General features: G+C 44.0%; 1 long non-coding RNA gene across 1 annotated transcript in view; it reads right to left on the bottom strand.

Annotated features, from left to right (window-relative positions):
- Window positions 1–22,567, bottom strand: part of LOC146866139 (uncharacterized) — a 74,107-nt gene that overhangs the window by 14,196 nt on the left and 37,344 nt on the right. Inside the window, exon 4 of the long non-coding RNA XR_014970529.1 lies at window positions 16,105–16,321. This is a non-coding gene — a long non-coding RNA (uncharacterized LOC146866139). The remainder of the gene's footprint in view (window positions 1–16,104; window positions 16,322–22,567) is intronic.

Here is a 22,567-nt window from a genome sequence, read left to right as displayed (position 1 = left end):
GGTTGGCTTTGGGGACGCGACTATCATTAGTCATTCTAGGCAGAACGTTCCTTCTCACACAGCTGCTGCTTGCAAATCCTAATTCATAGCGGAAATAGAATGGCAGACTGGTAGTTGATAGGAGTTCTTAAATAGGCTCAATTGTGATCATCAGACTTTGCTGACCTCTGACGAACTTTACCTATCCTGCCTACATCAGATTTCATAGCCCTTTGCCTACTTGTGCTGTACTCTTTAGTAGAGCTGAAGTGGATTTTTAAACATCCTCAAGCCCCTTTCTTTTTTCCACTTTCCCTTTAGAGAATCACTGCTAAGGGCAAAATATATTGCCTTACAGTGAAATTGCACTGATTACCCTGTTATGCTGCTCATTTCTTACTTTAAGTGGCGCAGTGATTAATTGTTAAGAGCTAACATTGTACGGCATCAGAAAAACGCATTTTAAACGTGTATGCTTTATGCTGTTATCGGTTTATTACTCTACAAGATGTGATAGAAACTTTATGACTGAGGTGCTGCTGTCTTAAAATGTTATCTAAATTTGTTTAATTCTATGGAATGTGATGCTGTTTTTATTCGCACGTGGCACTTTAAAGACTTGATTGTCTAAATTAAGTATTTCTGATTTATAGCACCACTATACTATCAGGGGTGAATGCTACCATCTTATCTACAAGAAATAAATTACAATTCAAACTCAGATTAAACAACCAAAGGAGAAAAAACAGCTTGAGGTGGCCAGACTATTGATAATTTATTCATAAAAAACAAAACAAAATAAGTGGAAGCTCCTTTTCACTACAGCATGTAAGCTGTGGAATGTACTTGCATAGTGAACAGGGACCACCGAGAGAAAAACAAGAGAAATAAAGATCTGACCTTCCCCAAAATAAGTACCCATGATGTGACCATCTGATACAATCCTCAGTGGTTTGTATAAGCGTCTTGCAAACCTACCCTCAAATTAATCCACTTACAACCCACATCTGTAAGAGGTGCTTGGATGATGCTTCACCAAGAATAAATGCTTAAAAACAACTGAACCTGCCCAATAAACCTCCTGAAACCGGGACCTAATACATGCAGTAACAACAATGTTTCCTGAAGGAATAGTTCCATCAACAGACAAAACACACCAACATATACTTTGACCGTGTGCTCAATATGTGATTTTATACAACAGCATGCACAAAGCAATAATATTTAATGGCTTATATTGAATCAGTATCACCAACGGCAAATCATACAGATGCATTTTATCTGATTGACACAGTCAACAAATCAGATATATTTCATACAGTACCAGTGCTCAGAAAAGTGCTCACAGTGTGCAAAAAACAACAAGCATTGGCATAGCCAATAGGTCTCGCCTTTGGGATCTTATAAGCGTTTAGTTATCCAGCACAATATCCTTGGTGCAACAACATCAACTGTTGCATGGCTAAACACTTATAAGGTCCCAAAGCAAGATCTATTGGCTATGCCAATGCTGGTTTTGAAATCTGCAAACCATGCATGCCCAGCCATGGTCTAATCGTCTGAGTTGCTACCATATTTTTAAAATTGTTTCATCTGGAACCATGGCCTGCTGCTGCTTCCTCTTCCAGTAAAACCTTCGACAAGCCTAGTAAATAAAGCTGCGACTGTCAGTTTATCATCAGGTCAAAAGATGTACCGTCACTCCCGCCTCAAAAATATTGACAGCATCAATTACAAGTAGATATAAACCATGCTATCAATTTATGGCACCCCGTTATAAGGGGATACTCCTACATCCACCCAAACAATGAACTGCACGGCCCCAGCGCAGGCGATGGCCATGGGTAACTACACCCCATTCACACAGGATGTAGTTCAAGCATGAAGACACCCGGCCGACGAGGCTGTGCAAAAATCAGGGCTGCTGCATGTATAATGGAGCTGTAACGGTGTTTAGAATGGAGAGCCATTTTCTTTTCCCACCAAGCCTTTATATTTCCTTTTCAAAATGTCTGCTTGATGCTGGTTTGCTCACCCACATGTTTACAACAGTTTTGAACAAGTGCTTGTTCTGGTCAGCAATTTTCAAAGACCAAAGAATGCCAGGACTACACTATAAAAAAGAATCTACCCTGCCTTGGGATATGGCTGCTCCTCTTTGTTGCCGCTGACTTCATGCTGCTGAAAAGCCATGAGATAGACTGCTCTGAACTTATGCAAACAAACAGTGCTGTTCAGACCAAGAATCTGCCAAACAATGCAGAGACTGGACTGCAAAGGTAGATCTGCTGAAGGTATCCCCCAGCCTTCCTGATGTGTATTCACCACAGGGGGCTAACATGGCAAAGACCCTGATGAAGCAGGCTCCAGTCACTGATCGATAACTATCCCAATGTGAGGATCAGTGTACCCACAATGAGAAATACAGTATAAAAATAAGCTGCACGCCACAACAGATATTCCAGATCATGTGATCTTACAAGCAATTAAAAAAATATTCCTGCCAATTGTAAAAATATTACTTTTTGACTAAACACTTTAGGATTATACTACTGTAGAATTTAAAGGACTGCTCAAAATTCAGCACTGTTCAGATGTGTCCCAACTGAAAAGTGTTCATTTAGAGGGCAAATTGCGGTAATAGAATACCCTTGTGAAGGCACAGGAGCCCTGGAAGCTCTGGAACTGTAGTAAGCAGCATACCTGGTAGCCATGAAACTACAGAGTGTGCCGGCAACTGCCAGCTGTCGCACCCTGCTCCGCATGCTATGTTCAGGCAGAGTAGATGTACACTTAGAACAACAATCTCTGGTCCAGTTATTCACAATATTTTGCAGCAACAGGCGCTAGGCAATCTGCATTGACGCTGAAGCCACTATTTTTGTCAACTTTCAACGCAACCCATGCGCTACAGAAATTAAAAGTGCTAGTGGGGGGGGGGGGGGGGGGGGTCAACTTTCTTACACCCATTAAAACTCATGACAAAAAAGACAAACCGGATGTGTACATACTGATGTATTCAGCTGAAGAGACCTATAGTGGATTTCTATAACAGTTTGAGATTCAAGGACCACACTATGCACACGAGATCTGATAAAGCTGACATGGTGTTGGAGGCAGAACTGTATCAAGCCCCATTTGTTAAGCAGCTCAAATGATTAGGCCTCAGTCATACTTGCATGTTTCCTAAATAATCCTATCACAATCTTTATTCTACACGAATTGCGGGAGGGGCTAGGGCATTCAGAGTCCTCCTTCAGTAGTAAATGCTGGAAATTGACTTATGCTGTCCAATTTAGAATGCAAGAAGAATGCTTAAATGATAAGATTAGTGGCAGTAGCGCTCAAATTTGTAGATTTTCGACCCCTTCTCTCTGATGCTTACATTTTTACGATATTTGCTCAACGTTTTATAAATGATTAAGCTCATCAGCGATGCTAACCATAACATTTGTGTACTTTGTCAATGGGGGGCCTGCCACAAGGTGAAAGCTCCCCCCCCCCCCACCCCCTTTTTTGCTATGGGAGCCTGTGCATGCGTCCAGTATACAGGCTCCCATAGAGTTCAATGGGAGCTCGCGCGAATCAAGTCCATAAGAATGCATTGTATCACTCGTTCATACTCCAGTTGCACCAATCGCTCGTAAAGCCCTACGGATCAGAGTAGTACGGAGGGCTTTACTAGCGAGATCCGAATCATGCCCCATGTATTGACATTTGTACTTGAATCATAGGTACTTCCAGTACACATTTCTTTCAGTACACACACATTTCCAGACAGGCCTGCTCTCTCCTTGAGCACAGGGAAGTAAAACACCATACACAGCATAATGACAACATTTAGAAAAAAACAGGAATTTATTTTACTTGCATTGATTTGGAGACAATTTTAGGGAGAGGACAGCAAAAATAAAGCTGTATGTGGTTTAAAAAAATCATGAGTCACCCTGCTGAGACAGGTGTGTTGGCACGTATGACATGGGTAGAAATGGAAGTGCATGCCAATATTCTTCAAGCGCACAAACACTTTGGCAAAGGGGCCTACATGCATAGGGGTGCTATCTGGCACTGCAAGTGGGATAAAAAAGTTTGAGAGGGTACTCTAAAAAAGGCAAGGGCAAAGAAGTGTAATTAGGAATATTTTATTAGAGGCACAGACTTAGTAATACCAAACATCCCAGTTATTTTCAGGGAGAAAAATGCAAGTACTCCAGAAGCCGGCCTTACACACCCCTCTTCCAAAATGGGTCAAGGGAGCCAAGGGTTGAAAAAGTTTGGGAACCACTGCCATAAACCATCTTGCACTGGAAGATCCTTTGTCCCTCATTCTGCAGGCCTTAGGAATGTCCTGATGGCAGATTGTCCTGCCATCAGGACAGAAGTATTCTTTCCCCAGCAAAGTTCCAATGTCTGCCTTTCAGGCTCTGAATTTGTTCACCTGAACACTCGAGTCCAAAAGATGATGCTTTTAAAATAGCAGGTTAGAGTATTTTGTCCATGAGGAAGATCCAAAATGAAAACAGCCACATGCTCATGCACACAGACCCTTTCGTGATTTTCTCACGAATGTGGAATTTTATAAAGTATCTACTGTTCAAGGTATGGGTGATCTATCTACTTATTCTGGATTGTCTGTGTATATATTATAAGTGTGTGTATATATTGTGTGTGTTACTTACCCTGTAAACATCGGTTTGTGGCATGTAGTGCTGTACAATCACATGCTCTGCAAACACCTGCAATCTAATATTGGGTCCGGAGTTGTGCAAGTTGTTTTTCTTCAAAGAAGAATTTTGAGTCACAAGGTCGAGTGACTCCTCTCAGGGATATTGCACTTGGACATCGACTCCATTGTTAGATTGTTTTCTCTCTGCTGTCGGGTTTGGACGGGTGTGCTTTTGCTCCAGGATTCAACTTTATTCAGTTTGTTCAGTTCGATCTTTTGGTTTCTTGCCGTCTTAAACTGTATTGTTTATCGTTTGTGCTATCACTGCGTTCTTTCGACGCTTCAAATATGTTCGTTCAATCGCCCTTCGGGGCACCGCCTGTTCGGGCCTACCTTCAGCATCATACCAGCTCCATGCGAAAATGTGTTACTGGTGAGATTGAAGGCATGCCTTTTAGATTGTCCACGTTGTCATGCAAAATTCCTGCACACGACTAACCCCTCATGTCCAAACTGCGCCTTTCACCTGACCATACGGAAGCAGACAGTGATGCGTGTAAGTAATTTAGGTACAAGAAAATCCTTCAGGTTCAAAGGGCTCGTCAACTGGAAATGTCTCGCAAGATCACAGACAGTCCCAAAAGTTTTGGCGAAGAACACACCCAAGAGGAGCCGGCCGTCTAGGAAGAAGAGCTTTCTCGATCGACGAAAGCCCTTGCGTGAAGGTAGATCTGGAGATGCAGGAACTCCCATCTGTGGAGCATGTGCAGTACTGTGACCCTAGTCCCTACTCCTCCAACCAAGCCGACCAAAATATTTTTCGGCACTTCCAATATTGACTAGATGACTAACTAAGTCGGCTGGTGCTGCATTTCTAGCGGAAAACCTGGTGAGACACTTGGAGAGATGAGCAACTTGTTACATTAGATTTGCATGAGCAAGTCTCCCAAGGATCCTGGACTTGTGCCCACTCTAGATGCTAATTTGTATGACCTTTTGTTCAGACAATTTGCAAAGATATTTGTATCTAGATTCCTTCAACAGTGCCTAGGACTTCCAGGTTGAACTTCCAATCATATTGCTAGTTGAGAAACCTACACTTTTGTTCAACTTGTCAAACTATGGTATTTGTCAAAGTATGGTATCAACATTTAGCAGCATACTGCAGGCATTCAACTTGGTTTTAAATTAATCCCTCCGCAAAGCACAAGGATGTGAAGGACTGGGGATGCCCCTAAAGTGAACACACACATGAATACTAGATAGTGACTTCATAAGTCCAAGGGAACAACGACTGCTCGTAGCAGCTGAGATTCCGGGAAGGGGCACAGACCCTTTTTTGTTTATATATGGCAGGTGAGTAGACGGGCTCTCCCAGAGTAAATTTCATTCACACCCTCCCCCCCAAACTAAAGTCCTTCACTTTCAAGTAAATGAAGTGAGTCTAGCCCAGAGTTTTGTCTGCGTTTTAAATGGCTAAATGTACACATGCATGTGGATGGTGTCTTCCCTGAAGAAATGCAGACAATAGGGCAAGATGAAGGTTTATCTCCATTTGACTTTTGTGGACATGGCACCCTTCATCAACCATGCCTTTTGCCTAATGGCAAGTAGCCTGTCTGGAAAGGCTTATTGAATTCCCATTGAGGCTGGAATTCCCATTGAGGCTGTCTGAATAAATAACTGTTCAAATCAGTCCTGCTGCTTGGCAGCTCCGCCTACACAACAGGTCATCCATGCTAAGGATGTTGGGTCTGTCACACCTTTTGACCAGTTTGGGCCTTCCCCACCCTCGCCTGTGGAAGTAACAGGGAAAATTGAGCCAGGGAAAATTCAGATGTGGTAGATCAATCAATTGTAGACACAGCATTCCTTTCAATGGATCAATACTATTGCTCCCTGAAAGGATTATGGAGAAGCCCTTTCTGGGCAGTAACCCTTTCAAAAAGAACAGTGCATGCCTTCAACTGGCACAGGTTATTTCTTTGCGGTTCTGGGATATTTCAGCTATGAGATCTTTAATAGATCTACTTTTTCTTTTTTTAAAGGAAGTGTATTTTTATTGTAATTTTACAAAAAAGAACAAAACATTATAGACAGAGGTAGATAGAGATCACAATTATGCCTAAATTATCATGACCGGTGCATAACAACAGTACCAAAGTTTGTGGCCGGCTGTCTAATCTCTCGACTCTTCCCTTCGTATTCCACTTGACCAGTGTAGCAGCAGGAGTAACGAGATTGATCCCAAGGAAATCACGAACCGTAAAGAGTTGGAAACCGCATACAATAACATTCCTCACCCTTAATGACCAGAGTTCCAATCAAATATACTCCCATCCTCAGGCACTCAACTGTACTCATGATTCCCGTCTGGTCCTCTCGCCACCTCATGGAGGTGCACTGAAGTATATCCTCCATCACTCTTTCATCGATTCGGATTGCTCGCATCTTAACTCCGTCCACTAATGACCACTTCTATCAGGTCGCATTCCCAAGATTCTATGGTTGGCCCGCATGGTTTGATCCACTTTAGCTCCAACAATCTCTTCACTAATACCAATCCTAGTGTTACAAGACATGCAGAATTTTCATATCGCCGAGTTGACCTATGATGCGTAATATGCAATGTTGAATAGTAGCACTCCGGCCATGTGTGCGAATGTGGCATCCCTCGTCCTCATCCAAGACACGCCAGGGCCCTAAGAGGATAGATTTTGTGCAGCTTAAGGAGGGGGTCATATATGTCTAGAGGAGAAATGTAAAATGTGCTAGTTAGAAACATGCATCACCTCCGTCACCAGCGTGCAGGTCACCTCCATTTCACATCTGTCATCTGCTCCCCTAATTCAGTCTCATAATTACTGCGCTTTGGTGGAGGCCTTCACCCGATCTTCCAGAGCCCTGTACATAATTGTTACAAGCCTACGACACATTCCCATCTCCAATAGCATGCTCATGGCAGCCGTGGCTGCAGGAGCACCAGGGAACTCTCCATATTCCTCCGGGTGCTTTTGCCAATTCGGCCTATTCAAATAATTGACAGGGCCCCACTCTAAATTTTTCCTGTACGTCCATGAAGGACAAACTGATCAATGAGGTGTAGATCTCCCCGTGTGCGAAAGCCACTTTCCTTCCATTAAGCTACTGTCATTTCTCTGCTCAGTTTTAGAAGGGGCTACAATCCGTTCATGTCAAGAGATCTACAGTCACCGCCACTTCCCATGCTAGTGCCGGCTGGCGCAGCACGTGCAGGATTGGCTTGGGTACGTTCCTGCCTTTCAGTGTTACTGGCAGTGCTTTCCCCACATCCTCCCACTCAACAGACGCAGGCAGCAAAGCTTATTAACTGAAATTATTTTTGACCATTGTTACTATTTATTACAAATCTCCTTTTACACACCTCAGTTCAGCATCCAGAGTAATGCAAATAACTAAGAGTTCAAGCATACCGCCATATATATGTTTTACATTTTTATTAAAAGCAGACCTGAACGACTACCCAATCGCCCAAAAAAAAAACACGTTCTAAATATTTATTGGCAAAAACTATCATTCTGGCCAATACTGGTTCCCCAATCAGTTTGAATTAGTTTATACCCTGAAGATGGTCATTAAAGACACGTGCCCAGATATGGAGTATGGCAGAAAGGTTATGCCATTTCAAACGTGATGGATAAACCATCCACCTTAGTACATGTGGCATAGAGTATAGTGCAGTTGTAATAAGGTGGGCCGAGTATCTAATGTTTGTGACTGAGTAACCCGTCTGCCAATCTCTAGATTATATTAATTCCAAAAGACTAGGCTTCCATCATGTTCTTCGAAACGTTTGAGTGATTTTATTAGGGTTGAAAACAGAGGACTCAGTATGCAGTAGGACAGGCACATCCCTGTTGCCTACCTCTGAAATGTCAAGACCATGTTACTTTTGTGACTCAAATACAGGTAACAAATGGGTGCAAAAACTCACCCCCACAAATACCTCTCGAATTATGAAAGACGTTGTACATTGCCCTGCTTTTCTAAACCCAACAGTCCACTGTCAATGTGTGAATAAGTAATGAAACTCCATATAGTTAGCTACATCCATATTCTGGCACTTTTCAAACTAGTTTGTGCAGCCAAGTGGAACATTAGCGTGCAAATCAGCAGTGTCAGTGTCAGTGCAAACATTTTGATTCACAGAACCACAATTTGAACCTTTAGACCTGTAGATGAAACTTAGCAGTTCTGGTCAGGCAGGCTGTCTGCAGTACTAGGTTTGAGGTAGGAAACCAGATGCGCTGGGTGGTCAGGTTGAATGCTGTGAAACCTGTATTTTTGGGAGGCTTTTAAAACATTTTGCTGGTTGCTTCCCACAGTGGAAGGCAACAGGAAGTTTCTTTCCAGAATAGGAAGGAGAGAGGGCCGTGTCTAAACTTCTTAAAGGCTTTCAGAGGTTTTTGCCAGAGACAAAAGCCCATCACTGTATAGAAAATATAGCAGAACAAACTACGTTTTTGATTAAAATGCAGAAATCCACAGCACACTATTTTGACAGTGTAGAGCACTCCACAGGAGCAAGCAGAGGCGCCAACATGGAGTTGTACAATGTTGGTAGCTTTCCAAGTGTACTAGGTGTTTTCTGGCATGCTCCAAAAGAACAATTGTTACTTACCTGTAAACAGGTGGTTCTCCAGTATTGGTGTCTTTCATAGATTCACATGCTTGAATATTCCCTGTCGTCGGAGTGGGAGTCCCACGGTAAATAATATAGCAATATATACAGCCATAATATATATATATATATACATAAGTAATCATATAAAACAGAGATATAAGTAAGTAATAACATCAAGAATGTCCCTATATGAAATTTCCATAGAGATACATGGAAAGAGAAAAAAGACATTCGTAGTCTATCTCTGTCATTATGTTAGTCCGAACTCCGGCCAATCAGGCGCCAGCTCCTCTCTAGAACCTTCTCCTCAGAGCTCCTCACCTCAGATTTTCGTAGCACCATAGTGACTCAGAGTGTATGAGGAGAAGAGAGCCTCTGAAGGGAGGAGGGAGGGTCGCATGTGAATCTATGAAAGACACCAATACTGGAGAACCACCTGTTTACAGGTAAGTAACAATTGTTCTTCTCCAGTATTGGGGTGTCTTTCATAGATTCACATGCTTGAATATAGAATAGCTAGCAGTAACAATATCATTGTTTCCATGATCACACAGCTTCGAAATTGTAATGACAATCAATCTTCTTATGCATATGACAGTACTGAATAACTGTAACAGTATAAATGCATCATTATGTCAATTATAAATGGAAACAATATGGAGGAGGGAAGGAAGAGGCTCATCTTATTTAAAAAGATTGCGAAGCACTGCCTGCCCAACTGCAGCATCCTCCTCGTTTAAAGTTGTCAAGCAATAGTGTCTTGTAAACGTGTGTCTGCTCGACCACGTAGCTGCTCTGCAGCTCTGATGCAAAGGCACTCCAGCAAATAAAGCAGTTGAGGAAGACATTGCTCTGGTGGAGTGAGCCCTCACTGGTGACTGCAATGGCTTGTTTGCCTTTTGATGGCAGAAGACGATGGCAGCTGAAACTTAACGTGCAATAGTTGGTTTCGTCACTGGACGACCTTTGTGAAAGCGTCCATAAACTATGAATAGTTGATCAATCCTTCGTAAAGCAGCCGTTCTGCTGATGTAGAATGTTAAACCTAGTTTCACATCCAGGGAATGTAATCTCTGCTCCGTAGGAGTTTGCGGATAGCAAAGAAAGTTCTTAAAATCACTGGTTCGTTAATATGACAGTCTGAAGGCACCTTCAGCAAGAAATTTGGATCTGTACGCACTACTACAGAATCTGGTTTGAACTGTAGGAAAAAGGTGGATTTATTGTAAATGCATGAATGTCACGGACGCGACGTGAAGACGTTAGCACCCGAAAAAAAGCCACCTTCCAGGTTAGATACTACAACTCGACCTTGTGAATCGGTTCGTACGGTGGTCTCATTAGTTGAGCCAATACGATGTTCAGATGCCACAATGGAGGAGATTTACAAAATAACCCCTAGACGAATTGATGGATAATCCTTGAAGAAACAAAAAGGGAAGTTGAACCATCCTGACGGAAACGGAAAATTGCCGCCAGAAAAAACCCCTAAAGGTTGCATGAGAGAAACCCGGAGTTAGCTAAATGCAAGAAGAACGGTAAAAATTGTTCTGGTGTGGAGTGAAAACGGGTGCACCCCATTAGATGCACACCAGTGGGGAACACTTTTCCACATTAATTTGTACGTTTTCACCGTAGAAGGAGCCCTCGCCTGAGCTAAAATGTCTCTACAGTCCTGTGGAGTATCCAAATGGGCAAATTCACAGTGCTCAGGTTCCAAGCTGATACGCTCAGTGAGGAGGGATTCGGATGACCAATTTTCCCCTTGTCCATCGTGAGTAGATCTGCACGAGGCTGTAGAATGATTGGTTCGGATTGAGACAATAGGAGTAGTTCTGAGAACCATGCCTGCCGAGGCCAACGGGGGGCTATAGAAGTAGATGGCAAGGTTGCCTCCGCATCTACCACAGAAACTCGAGGTACGAGTGGGATTGGGGAAAGAAAAAACGTAGTCAAACAGATCGTACCAGTCCATCAAAAGGCATTGCCCAGAGATCTTTTGTGGGGAAGCCAGCTTGCGTAATCACGGCATTTCCGGTTCTCTAGTGTGGCAAAGAGATCCAGCTGTGGGCGACCCCATCGTTGAAATATCCTCTCTAGAGTTGGTTGATGCAACTCCCATTCATGGGTCGATGAGGAGGACCCGCTCAGGGAATCCGCCAGGATATTGGATACCCCCGGTCGATTAACTGCTGCATATCGTGATGCGATGGTTGATAGACCAATCCCAAATCGACTGAGCTAGTCGAGACAGTTTCGGAGATTTTATCCTGCCCTGCTTGTTTATATAGTGCATGCAGGTTGTATAGTCTGTCTGTATCAGGACTGATTCTCCTTGGATTAAAGGATGAAAAGCTTTGAGAGCCAGCAATATATAGCCATGAGATCCAACCTGTAGAAGTGCCAGGTTTTTTTTTTTTTTTTTTTTTTGACATATTGACCATTTTCCTTTTATTGATAAAAACCTCCAAATGAGCACCCCATCCTTCCAGAGAGGCGTCTGTTATTGTCATGTCTGGTACCATTGTCAGAAGAGAAATGCCTTCCGTTAGATTTAACAGTTGCGTCCACCACCTTTGCGCCAACTTCATCCGATCTGTGACGTTTACAACATCGTTCAAAGAACCTGTAACCTGGCGTTCTTGGACATCCAGTACTCCTTGGATGGGGCGTGTCTGTAATCTGTAATGAGGGATCAATGCAATGCATGATGACGCCATTTTCAGAAAGGACTTCAATATTCTTACAGAAACGGGTCTTTTTGATCTGATAAGGGTTACCAGTCGGAGAATTTTTTGAAGACGGTCTTGGGAGAGAAGTGCCCTTGCTGACACTGTGTCTAAAGTTGCTCCCAGAAAATCCGTGCGATGAGAAGGCAGTAGATGGGACTTTGTGGTATTTATGGAGAGCCCTAAGGCGCGAAACCACCTCCTGTCAAAGATGTGTGTGTTGTAGAAGTTGAACTTTCGATTGTGATTTTAGGAGATAGTCGTCCAGAAATGGAAAGATCTGAACACCCTGGAACGTAGGACGCTACCACAGGGGCTAGCACCCTTGTAAACCCTCGAGGGGCCGAGCGCAGTCCGAATGGTAAACTTTGAACTGGAAAATCCCCTCGACCCACTCGAAAACGAAGAAATTTCCGATGTTGTCGTAGTATGGAGATATGTAAATATGCATCTTGGAGGTTGATTGTTTCCATGAAATCTCCTTGTGAAAATAATCGCAAGATCTCTACATGCGTTCGCCTACGAAAAGAATGTTTCTTTAGATACCTGCTGAGAGCCCTCAGATCTAGAATGGGCTTCCATTCCCCCTTCCTTTTGGTGATAAGGAAGAATCGGGAATAAATCCTTTCCCTCTTTTGAAATCTTGGTACTACTCCTATGGCTCCCTTGTGTTATAGAAATTGAACTTGTAACAGTTCTTTGATATGAGCCGGTGGCAGTCCGGTAGGTGGTGTGGGTGGAGGGAATTCGATGAACTCCAAAGTGTGACCTCTTGCTATAATTTCCAAAACCCAACGGTTCCTTGTATGGAGGACCATTGAAAATAGTACCGATAGATTCGATCTCCAATTTTCTGGGACTGATGGAAGTCATGTCTCTTAGGAGTGTAACCCTTGTAAGAGGATTTTCCTCTGTAAGTCTTGGAAGACTGCTGTCGAGAAGTTTGCTGTTGGTTAGAGGAATATCGGTTTGAACCCTGGTTATAAGGTCGATATTGATGGATTCCTCTTCGAAAATAGAGGTGCCGCGTCCGCGTGCACCCCGAAAGGGTTGTTATCAAAATTGCAATGTGCCCAGAGAGCGAGCAGTATCTGTATCTTTCTTTATCGATTGGAGAGCTTCATCCACCTGATCTCCGAATAAAACCTCTTCTTCGTCATATGCCATGGTCTTTGACGGTTCCGGCAGTTGCTCAACTAGTGTTGACATATCCGCCCATACTTGACGGTCCTAACGACCCAGGATGGCCAAAGCATTAGCCGCTCTCACCATGGTGGAAGCCATCGAAGAGAATTTTCACCCTATGGCATCCAAACGACGTCCACCACGATCAGGTGGTGCAGTGATCGTAGATGCAGGGTTTCTAGCCCGGCGTTGCTCTGCCTGTGTGACTACAGAATCTGGCTTCGCTTGACCAGTGAGGCACGCTGGTGCTCCTAATGGTGATTTGTACCTTTTTCTCCAATCAAGGCACCCGTGCTGGAAGACTATGAGGCCTCCATAATCTTTTTGCCTTCCTCCCCAATAAATTCGATTATAGGGATTGTATGTGTTTGTTTAACAGGCTGATCTTTGAAATCGTACAGGAAATAATCCTTCGTTAATTTGAACGTTCGTGCTGTCCTATCCCTTAACTGGTGGAACTTGCATATCAACAGGTGGTGAGTCACCAGGTAGCACCGGAGAGGGAGATGGTGTTTGGGCATGATAGTTATCCCACTCCGCCATACCATCATCATCATCATCAGCATCGCCACCATCATCGAGAATCTCACCATCCTCCCTGTCCTGAGGAATTTCTTCTTCTTCTTCAGTATCATGAGGAGGTACTGTCCGAGTTGAAGAATGTCTCAGCGGTACTGTAGGTATTACCACAGAAAGTATTGGAGCCGGTACCGGTTCAGATATAGTTGTTGGCACCACTGGAGTAAGCGGAACCACAGACACTTGTGGTGATAAAGGAAAAACCGCCGATTATAGTTGTCACAACCGATTCAGCTAAACCTTCTTCTGAATCTTGATCTGAGTCAGTGGTAAAACAATGGTTAAGGAAGGCGGGAATCCTCCACCGATATAACTTCACCCGACCTTTCTTGTCAAGTACTCGGTGGTAATGGTAATAAAGGAACAGCAGCAAAGGACGAAGTAGTCGCTGTATATGTCGAAGAGATTTGGATTTTTAATGACCTCTGTGCAGAAGTCGTCTTTTTTAAACCCTTATTTTTACCGATGAGACTGCAGTCAACGGGCTCTGAGGCATAGAAGGCTATTGAAGAGATCTTTGTAGACGGAATCTTCTACGGAACCATCGTCGACGGAAACCACCATCGAAAGATTCATTGCCGATGGAACCACCGTAGACGGAACCACCGTAGACGGAACCACCGTAGACGGAACCACCGTAGACGGAACCACCGTAGACGGAACCACCGTAGACGGAGCCACCGTCGACGGAGCCATCGTCGACGGAGCCATCGTCGACGGAGCCATCGTCGACGGAATCACCGTCGACGGAGCCCTCGTCGACGGAGCCCTCGTCGACGGAGCCCTCGTCGACGGAGCCCTCGTCGACGGAGCCCTCGTCGACGGAGCCCTCGTCGACGGAGCCCCCGTAGACGGAGCCCTCGTAGACGGAGCCCTCGTAGACGGAGCCCTCGTAGACGGAGCCCTCGTAGACGGAGCCCTCGTAGACGGAGCCCTCGTAGACGGAGCCCTCGTAGACGGAGCCCTCGTAGACGGAGCCCTCGTAGACGGAGCCCTCGTAGACGGAGCCATCGTAGACGGAGCCATCGTAGACGATGAAGCCATCTTTGAAAAAACTGGAAAGTTGAAAACCTCACTAGCCTGAGAACTATGTCTCGTGGGCGACACAGCAGTATTCAAAGAAGAAGAAGTGGCAGATGTCATAGTCAGAGACATTTTCTTCTTTTAAGGAAGGAGTAGGTAACTCCTGTACACTACTGCGTTTTGAGGCTGTGTGGGAACGGCCAGAAGTAAAGTTTTCTACCTCAGAAAATTACTTCATATTTATCCTTAAGTCTCTGGAGCCACAACAAGAGACGGCCTTCCCTGTCTTTCAGAGTTTTTGTAGAAAAAATTCTACAGAATTTATATTCACCCACTTCATGGTAGGGTAAAGACAGTAAATACACTTACTGTGTGGATCTTCTGAGAATAACGTAGCTTTCCACAAAAGAACAAGGTCTAAACAAAGACTTCTTACTTGAAGTCATCCTGAAGAGAAAAAACTGAGCAGAGCTCAGGGAGACTCCCTTTCACACGACGTGCGGTAGAAAATCTGAGGTGAGGAGCTCTGAGGAGAAGGTTCTAGAGAGGAGCTGGCGCCTGATTGGCCGGAGTTCGGACTAACATAATGACAGAGATAGACTACGAATGTCTTTTTTCTCTTTCCATGTATCTCTATGGAAATTTCATATAGGGACATTCTTGATGTTATTACTTACTTATATCTCTGTTTTATATGATTACTTATGTATATATATATATATTATGGCTGTATATATTGCTATATTATTTACCGTGGGACTCCCACTCCGACGACGGGGAATATTCAAGCATGTGAATCTATGAAAGACACCCCAATACTGGAGAACATGAACTGTAAGCCAATCATCGGTTTACTTATATGGTGGGTACATTTAGAATTTTCTTTCACTGCTTACAAAAGGGACCCGTAAACAACCACTCAAAGTTTAGCCCTACTACTCATGTAAAACTTATCATCCAGATGCATAAGTGAGTACATGGATGCCCTTCACTATGAACTACCAGGTTACATGTTAAAAACGCTTCAATCACATTTACACTGGCATTCAATGAGAATAGCTTTTAGTTTTCATCCCGCGAACTTTTTAACCAGTCTAGGGCCCCTGACCCTGATAAAAGCAAAAGGGTGAAAATAAGCAATGACTGATCTAACCCTATTTTTGATGTAAAACGAAACGGTTTTGAATGGACCATCCACGGCTAGGGCATCTTCTAAATGCCAACCTGTGCAAGAAAGAATTATCATAATGTAGGAAAACATAATAAAAAAAAGACTTCACCTTGGCTGTATTGACAGCACCGTAGCCCGTGGAAATGCCACAGCCAAGCAGGCAAACTTTGTCAAAGGGAGCAGAGTCGCCAATCTTTGCAACAGAAATGTCTGCCACCACAGTGTACTCTGAGAAGGTGCTGGTTCCCATGAAGTGGAAAAGCTGTTTCCATTTGCAAGTGAAGCGTCTGGTGTTATCTGGCATCATTCCTCTCCCTTGAGGCACCCTGTTATAGATATAAAGAACACTGAGATCATACTGGTTTCATGGCAGGGTCGCGGGTATTATTGTGGACCATCAAGTGGAGATTTAATTGCCTCTCTTGCTTTTATGCAGAAGCAAAGACATGCCTGGTTTACTGTAATGCATCATTCAATAAGTTAAGTTTATGGATTAAAAGCAAGTACACAAAAACAGTGAACTACGTTTAACTTCAGCACACAGACAAAATAGAAACTTGAATTACAGTTATAGAATATGCTTAATATAGTGGCACCTTTTGTAGTTTCTTTTTGCTTTCTACCAAAACAGGCAACATGTAAGAAACTGAATTGCAGCTTTAAATGCATAGAAACTACAAAGATTACTCGCCTCTATAATAAATTATGTTCTCCATCTTTCAGCTATGTATGAAATCTGTCTTTTCTGCGTGGTCATACCAGATTTTTCAGCTTTTGCAGGACGTTATTTTTGTTGGCTTTAGAACTCTGTACACCTTACCCCTATCAACCAGTACTAAAGAGCATGTGCTCCCCCTTTAAATATGGTAAAATTGGCTTACCCCTTTTTTAACCATGTTTAACTGGTTTGCAAGTCCCTAGTGTATGGAGTATCGAGTGTACAGAGGGCCTGGAACTTTAAGGCCACTTGTGACCTGCAGCACATTCTGTGCCGCCACATCAGTGGCAGTGCAATCATGGCTCAGGTCTACCACGGTCTTCTGACTTTTGCAGTGTAAATCCTGTAATGTACCCTGGCAAAATATTTGACAGGTAAAAAAAAAAGTCCTTTATAATATTAGAGTCACCCCTATGTAAGCCTTGCTGTCTACAAGGTAGGGTGCATAGTATTAAAAAGTGAGATAAGTATAGTTATTACCACATCCACACAGTGACTAGGCCAAAAAGCTATTTTCACTGTGGTAGGCTTAGCTGTCCTATTGAGAAAGTCAGAGTACAGATTAAAATACTAATACTGAATCATGAGCATGGGAGAATCTAGAAAAATAGTTAAATAACTTTAATAGTTCTAAAAGAATTCGATTCAAAGCTGAAGTAGAAGCTTTATAAAATATTAAGGTACAGTAATTTAAAAAAAAAAAGTTTCCTTTTCTCTGCCTGAAGTTCCTGGAGCCTGACTTGCATTGGCTTTCCAGCTTCACCCTGGCAGTGATCAGCCTTGAATAGGTGTGATATGCCTGGCAGGAGTAGACAATAGGCAGGCCTGAATGGGCAGAGAAGACTTTCATGTATACTTAATGTACTGTTCCAATTGTTTTTATGACTGGCTTTGTACCCTGTTATTTAGGTTTTCACAATCTTATCCTTTTTTTTAATAATATTATGGATCTTAAAGAACATATGATAAGTTTTGTATTATTGGACCGAAATTCCTCAGTTTCTTAAAATTGTTTTGCACAATGAAACTGCAAGTTTTACTGCATTACCATTTCAAATGTTTATAATGTACCCTTTATGGTTTTATTTAACCGAAATAAAAAAATATGACGACTCCTCCGAGTTCAGCAGAACATGCACGGTGGGAGCTGTGGGCCTACTTTTGACAGCACATGTGTATTGAGCCACATATACCAATTGGAGCACACTTGAAAGGGAGAGAACATGATGCCATGACAATCCTTGTATATTACCTGTTTGGTTGATGAATGACCCTGCTTTTGACCTACCAGCCTGTGCTGTTGTGGGTATAGTGCATGCCAAAACGGGATTTTAGAGTGAGGTGTATGATAACACAACAATTACCACAGTATACTTGCCCCTCCCATACACACCCAGACCAAGTTTAGAGTACCCAAATATTTTCACCATCTAGAAAATGCAGACATGTGACATTTGAATAGGTGCAATAAAGCAAACAAGAACTCCTGCAAAACATAAGTCAGGCCTGGGAACTTCAACAGCATTGGTAAGGGATGGATCAGGTGTCACCCCCACTCACTGGCTAGTGCTAGGCACATATGGGGCACCTCCAGGCACCCACTTCAGACCACCTTTTGGACCCGTGGAAGATGATCTGAGGACTTGACCTGCTGTCTGCAACAGCAGAGGATGTCTGAAGGACTGTACCTGCTTCCCCTTATACCCAGGACAAAGAAATGGATTTAAGAGGCCAGTTTTCTGGCCTCCTGTGTGACTGGGGGAAAACAACAAGAGGCCTTTTCCTGAAGTACCCAGCAGCCCAGTGGCTACAGGACCTGAAATCGACCCAGCTGTTGACTTCTGTCCGACACCCTGTGAGCGCCTAAGTGCCTACCCTGAGGCCCTGGAGTTTTACACATTTAAAAAATCATATTTCCTGTGTCCCTTATTGGATTGTCATTTTGGAGGCCAATATTATAAAGGTTACTCTTTTTCTTATGTGGATTGTGTATTGTTTTGCATTGGACTTTAATACTGTTTTGGTGCTGCATATATACTTCGAAATTACCCAAGGTTAAGCCTGTCTGGAGTTGAGATCAGATTAATTTAGTGACCGAGGATTCGCACGGATAAGGGTTTGGACATTTCCTCGAGGTGGGTAGTTACTCACCCCAATTCATAATCCAATTTCTTAAAAACGTCTTGTAAGATTATGTGGATTGACTTCCTATTTGGCAAAAGGTAATGGTGTCCCCTCTACTCTTCCATCCAAACGCTAATGGATCATTGTAGGTTGAAGTTTCAAAGGAGGGAATAGAACTGAGCAAACATGCCTTTAGTCTATGGTTTAATCTCTGGGTCCTACCGGAAAGATCACCGAGGCAGCACTACACTGTTGCAGTTGGCAATTGTCCAATAAAAATGTGATCAGGCATAGACCCCTCCATTATTTTAAATGCAGAATTTGCGCTATAAAGTGACATCATGAAGATGGAATCAATAGTATACTGGTAAAATGTACACATTGGTTAGCACAATGGGGAAAAAAGGGGGGGGGGATTGTAGGAGAGAAGGATCTGCACTTATGTTGCCCCCACTTTTTTTCTGATGTTTACACTGGTTTCTGGCTATAGTCTGGCTGGGACCCTGCTAATCAGGGCCCCAGCCTCTCTGTTCTCTAAACAACTTGGAGTGCATATTAGATGCACTAGTGATTGGAAACTGTGGAACCTTATGAGCCCCTAGGAAATGGTACCTTGGGTACCAAGGGCATAGGTACTTCAGAAGCCTACCAGGGGCTGAAGCATGTATTAGGCCACCCCTGGGAAGCAGACTAAATCTGACACCACAGGACTGCTACTGCAGCCTGGGTGAGGTAGTGTTAGCACTCCTCACTGAGGTATTGGTTCCCTATATCTCACCTTACACACACATATAAACTTATCAGTCACCCCCAAGGCAGGCCCTATCAATCCTGAGGTCAGGGTGCTTGGTTTCCATGTGAGGGGGTGCCTCTGCCTGAGCAGGGCCCCTCTGCAGCTCTCAGAGCCCATTCTCTGTAGCCGTTTGTCGATGCGGTTAAACCATATACTCGTGCATTATAACCTAGCGGTAAATGCTAACTTTGGGATGGCTGCATCAAAACATGTTGTGTTTGATGTCAAACGCTTTGGAATCATACCCTTACACCAGTAACTGGTGTGGGAGTATGATCCCACCCTTCTAGAGGGATAGACAAGTACCCACTGTGGAAAAACGGTAGAATCCTGAAGAGCCCTGGCATCACAAAATGGATGCCAACAGCAGACACTGGGCTGCCCTCCTGCTGCTGACCGAAACTCGCAGTGGAGGAGGCCCAACAATAGGCATCCTGTCACAGGGAGGTGTAACCACCTTCCAGAGAGGATTTAGTGTATTTGGGCTGGGTGGGTGCACTCCTAGAGTGCTTTGAAGTCCTGCACTGGGGGAGCAGTAGGCTCCTCTGTGCATATGCCAGCTCAAACCGGTACAGGGGCTACCAGCCCCTGCTCTGGCGCGAAACTGGACAAAGGGAAGTGGGTGTAGCCACCCACTCACCTGACCCTCCCATAGGTGGGGTCATAGAGCTAGTCCCTCCCTTCCTTGTAGTATAAGTTAGGGAACCCTTGCCATTGCAAACTAGATATCCCTGGACGACGCTCTGAAGAAGAATCCTGGACCTTCGACGTTCCACTACCTCTGGAAGACTGAAGAATCTCCCTTGGAGTCAAGGAGTGACTCCCCTGCTTGGCAGGGACCAAAACTTTGAATCAATGGTTCCAAACTTTCCCGCTCCCGCCGGAGTCCGAAGTCCCTGCAGCCCCGGAAGTGGATTTCCTGACTTCTCCAAGGCCAACGTGAGTCCCCAGCGACGCTGAGGCAAGTGGACCCCACGAGTGACGAGGAACTGCAATACCTGGGTACCGGGCACTATTTTCGAGTACAACCCCTTCACGACTTTCTACGAACTAGTGCATTGGCCCACGTGTGGTCCAAGCCTCCAGCAGGATTTCCTCCGAAGATCAAAGGCCTACCTCGTCCCGGGTGACCGCGGGCTCCTGGTAAAAGAATCCTCCCGAGGAGTCTTCACGATCCCTTGCCAGCTGGCTTGTGGGTCCCCAGAAGACTTTTCTACAGAACCAAAGGGCTCCCCTGGTTGTTCCAGGTCTGCCCTGAATTACCCTCGCTGGGTGAGTCCCTCAGACCTTGCTGGTCTGCACCGCTGACTTTTTACACTTTCCAGGAGACTTGCTGTTGCCAAGGCTTGTTGGCTCCAATCTGGTCGCAGACACCGCAGTAAGCTGCAGACTTCGTGGGACACGCCGAATCCAGCTCCTGGTCGTCGACGACGCCTCCTGGACCTCGTGGCTGAAGAGTCAAGACACCCGTGATCACCTGAAATCACCCGACGACTCTGGGCATCCATCTTCCTTTCCCCGGGTCACTGCCAAGTGACTTTGAACACTGTCCCCTCTGCTTTCAGGTCTTCTTTCTTCTGAATCCAGCCTTGGATTCCATCGGACACTTCTCCTGTCTTCACAAGCAGCAAGTCTTCTTTGGCTCCCACTGAAAACGACGCCGCGACCAGACACCAAAAGACACCTATGCACCCGGCTTCCCTGGGTGAGGTAACTCCAGCACTACAGTGCTCTTGTGTATGATGGCTCTAGAACTACTTCCCCTGTAAGTGACTTGCTTGTAGACTCTCCCAAAGTATCCTAAAACTTTAAAATTCCATCCGCGACTTGCTCCATTGAAGTCTATTGGGATCCGCGGCTGTGTTCTCACACTGCATGTGTCTCCCGTGGGTCCTTTACTTACCTGCCTTGGGTGGATTAGTGAGGCCCCAGCGCTTCTGAAGGCCCTAGGCCTTGTCCCCTTGCAAGTCGATATTCTTAAGTCTCTTTTTTAGTATACGGTCTGGTACGCCCCAGGGCCCCAGCCATATTTGTGCTTAACTTGTGAAATGTTGATTTGTGCATTTGTCCTTGACTTCTAATCTCAAAAAGAGATTAGTAGAGTGTCTATATATAAAATATATATATATATATATTTATTACTATACTTGTGTGGTGTCCTTTCATTTAGTGATTCAAGAGATTATAAGGTAAAACAAGCTGCTTTACATTCCTCTAAAGACTTAGCCTGAAGGCTGCTCTCCACAGCTACCACTAGGATAGCTTTCTTTAAAAGGTTGTCTTAAACCTATCTACCATAAGAGTCAAATTGTACTGGTGCAAGGTGGCCACTAACTAGTGACGAGCATATACCAGGCCAACTTCTCACAGGGATCACCACAATCATAAGTAGCAAAATGCATCTGAAACAGATGTTAAGTTAACTAGTTGCTCTTAATGCTGTAACAACTTTCCAGAGATGGTAAGCAAGAGAGAATCAGCCATCTTCTCCCTCTGTATGAAATGTCCAACAGCGTCACTAGAGCTGGGAAGAGCTGTACAATTTCATAATGGCTACTGTGTACATGATCAAGATATAGGTACACGGTTTGCATAGTAGTGATGAAGGTCCACTTGACAAAATGGGCTGGGTGAGATGAAACCTCGATAATTCAGAAAACAGTCTAGAAAGAAAACTATCCAGAATGCTCAAATAGGACAACAACAGGCTGCAGTCTGGATGAAAATATAGAGTTTAACATTCTTCAAACTAGATAAGGAACAATTACATGGAGCTTGTAAAGGGCGAGGATGTACTTTGCAAAGAAAGTTTGTTTTTGGACAGCATTGCAAATTTGGAATCCCTGTTTAACCAGCATTTACAACGCAATAGGTCTCGCAGTGACATTGTTTTGAGCTATTAGCATTGTAAATGACATTTTTATATTGTTTTTGTTT

This window comes from Triturus cristatus, chromosome 2_1 (assembly GCF_964204655.1).
Source record: "Triturus cristatus chromosome 2_1, aTriCri1.1, whole genome shotgun sequence".
NCBI classification, from domain to species: Eukaryota; Metazoa; Chordata; class Amphibia; order Caudata; family Salamandridae; genus Triturus; species Triturus cristatus.
This window is presented reverse-complemented; position numbering and strand designations above follow the sequence as displayed.